This window comes from Excalfactoria chinensis, chromosome 5 (genome assembly GCF_039878825.1).
Source record: "Excalfactoria chinensis isolate bCotChi1 chromosome 5, bCotChi1.hap2, whole genome shotgun sequence".
In the NCBI taxonomy this organism is placed as follows: domain Eukaryota; kingdom Metazoa; phylum Chordata; class Aves; order Galliformes; family Phasianidae; genus Excalfactoria; species Excalfactoria chinensis.
Window position 1 is genome coordinate 40,103,185 of NC_092829.1, and position 3,713 is coordinate 40,106,897.

Below are 3,713 nucleotides of genomic sequence, written 5' to 3' on the forward strand. Positions count from 1 at the left end.
GAGAACATCATCTACATACAAGTCAACACATTTTGAGGCAAATATTCCTCCCTGCCTAAAGGAAAGAGACTAAGAAATTTTATATATATATATATATATATAAAACACAGCTCATTTTGATTTGTGAAGCAGTGGTTACAGACTGAAGTTCTCTGAGTTTTCACTTAGGAATGCTACTAAAGTAAGCCATAAGTCCTCCACATCCATTTTACTCAGGAAATTTGTAGCCTGGCTTAAACGTAAGGAAGTAATTTTGTTGAACGTCTACCCTTGTCACAACAGGAGCCAACACCCACCACAAGATATAACTCTTACAGTGTCCAGAAAGTCAGAATATAACCCTAACTGACAAATTAGCAAAGAAAAAGCATTTCCAACTATTTACATACACAGATAAACCTGCATAGTATTTATCAGGGAGGATGTGAGCTGTACTTGTTCAAACTGGGGAAAAACTCCAGGCCTAAGTACAAAAGAAAAAGAAAACATTTGGTCCATACACTAAGCTAACAGAAACCTCACAGAACTCTTCTGAAACCAGTGCCTCCCCAAGCAAATAAGAGGCCCAGCAGAGTCTCAGCAGTCAATTAATCCACAGCCTCCCTGCACTGGACAAATTAGGCATTTAACCACAACCTTCTTAAATTTACCATTACTATTTCATTTCCATTTCAGGCCTGTGGTTATATCTATTAATCCATTGCTGTTGAGAAACAGAAAATTACCTCAGCAGCAGCACTTCAGTGGCTAGTAGGTGCCTGTACACATCACAGGAATCCACATGCTGTGCTAGCTCAGCATCACTTTTTCAGTAACATCATTACCATGGTCAGAGAAGCACATAGAATAAGCTTATTTTCTCCCCTTCATTTCTCGTTGTATTTTCCTAACTCAAATGAAAAATCATTACATGGCTACAATATGGCTTCTTTCAGTGCTGTTGCTTCCAGCGGACAGACTGTGTGGTGAAATAAAGTAGTATCAACACTTACTCAAGACAGCCTTGGTATTACCAGCTGCCTGTGGTTAAAACAGAAGCTAACACTAATGAGTTGGCCTTTCTATCCACTTTGAAGACATAATATTTGCCACCGTTAATGGAAAAAGAGGCATCTGTCTCTGTATTCCATGGAGCAGAGACACAGAAGAGGGAATTCTTAGAAGTGAGAATTTAGGGCTTCCGCATCAGAGACATTTGACTACCTAATTCTCTGCTCTGTTGAACCAAGTTTAAGTATCAATAACCCTCTATTAAATAAAATAATAAACAAGCACACTAGTATCCAGGACCCTTCTTCATATTCCACCCATTTACATTAACATAATGGATAAACATAGCAGTGTTAGCCTACAAACAGCCTTCTTACTCTGCCATGCTAGATCCAAGAAAATGTTTCTCAATATCAGATTAAATTAACTGCTTCCTTTGCAATACTGAAATCCTAAGCCATTCTCAAACGTTGCAACTTCCTGCATGTTGAAACTGAAATAACAGTTAAGAATCTGAAAAGCATATTCCAAACTAAACAGCTTTTGGTTTAGCTAAGGGGACAGAGTCAGTAAAGATCTGAGCTAAAGAGACCCAAAAGCCCCCCACAGAAATACAGGAAGTGGGGGGGAGGAGGGGGAAGCAATAGCTGCAAAAAGAAGAATCTATTTTAAGTGTATCACCATCTTGTAACTCATAATAGAAGAAAGCAGGAAATAAAGCAGGAACATGTAACATAACATACTTGGACAATGCATTAAAGTGAGCATATTTTAATCTCTCAGCAAACACCAAGATGTATTTTTCTGCACTCCAGGGCATCTCACATACTGATCAGGTCAATAGAGATAGGAACACTGCCTGGACACCCTGACGGTTTAAAGGCGGTTTGTGTAAGTTGCCACAGATATTTTAATCTCAAGAACTCCAGATCAGCTCAGCACAGGGCACCACAAGAGAAAACTGCATTGGATGTCCTCTACTGCCATCAGATCAGATGTCAATACTGGTTCTATCTCTATCTCCCTTAATTTTCTTCTGTACTGCTCCCAGTAGAGGCAGCAGAAAAAAGCAGCATATGTTTAAAATACTCAGCAACAAACTGATCTACCTTGCAGTCTTGCAAGCATTGATTCAAATGCAAGACAGCATGGCAGAGCATCCTGAGGTTGTCTGGAGGGAGACTTGGTGTGAGCTCCTTAAACTGGCACACTTATTGGGGAAAAAGATGCACAGGCTTCTTTCTCTCAAAGTTCTTAGCAAAAGAAATAAACTGCACCCATACAGCCACACCATGAAGACCTAGCTGTGCTCTAACATTAAACCAGGCTGCACAGGCAAAGATGACTTCATTCCCAGCAGGCCAAACACACTTGTATTGAAACATGAGCCAGAAGAGCAGCCCTTTCCTGCATGATCATACAACAGGAGCCACACCTGACAGTGTGTAGGTGCTGGCACTGGGTCCTGGCCACGCAGTGAGGCCAAGTCCACATGCCAAGAACCAGTCATATTTGAAGAGCCTGTGACAAGCCCAACTAGCTCTCCTTGTGCAATGCTGTGGTTTACCCACAGAGAACACAGATCTGCAAGCTTGCAGGTTCTTCCTGTGCATGTTTTTGGCATGCTTTCAACTAGAAATATCACTGTTATGCTTGCTTCAGCTGTTCCATCAATAAGGCTACTCAGGCTCTTGCAATAAGCCACTTGTGATCACTGAGTGCTCATGTGAATTCACTTAGTGCTAATTCCAGTACCTCCCCATCTCAAAAGTAATCTATAAGCAAGAACGCTGACTGACCACAGATCTGTTTCTGAAGTGAAAAATGCTGTGGAAAAACACTGTATAGTAACGAGCAGTGTTTCCTTGGGAGAAGGAAGTCCTGAGCAGCACCAGCCCTACTGCTTTAACAGCTGCCTGCTACCACAGATATCATTATTACAGTTTACTTTCCCACACGCTCAAACCAGAAGCTATGATCTCCAAAACCACTCTGGAATGCCAATGCCCACCATAAGCAAGCACTCAGAACCTGACAGCAGCACAAGTACCTCGCTGGGAACGCACGAATCCCTCCGTCATTCCTCTCATCTACATGAAGCGTTGCAACAGATGCTTAGAAGTGCCTTGCAGATACACTATCAGGCAGCAGAGCAGGAACGGACCGCACAGTAATACAAGTGCTCCAAGAACTTGAACGCGACACCTCAGCTCAAAAACAAGCTGCGGGCTCAGTGGAGTAAGACACGTGGCAGAGATTACAACTAGGATCAAGGTTTATTCCAGAAATTACAGCCATTATCTACCTACTCTCTAAAAATAACTTTTTCCAACACACGCTCCGCCCGCGGCTGGACGGCACGGCGTCCCGGCGGGAAGGGGAGGAGACGGCGCTCCCTCACAGAGCGCCCACCCGCGACAGCCGCCTCTCGCCACCGCAAACTCGCACTTCGGAAGCGCTCCCACCCGCACACAGCGCACACACCCCGGGCCAAACGGCGGCAGCGCCTCCCGCGCCGTGAGAACACGAGCCCGCCTCCCGCTGACGCCAGGGCCGCGCGGCCCCGCCTCGCAGTAACCGCCACGTACCTCAGCTCTCGGGGGGGCGTCCCGCTCTCTCGCGGTATCACGTCGCCGCGCGCGACGCTGCCCAATCAGAGCCCTCCGCGACGCCCGGGAGGGGGTCAAGGCTGGCCAATCGCTGCGCTCCTGGGGGCGGGATCT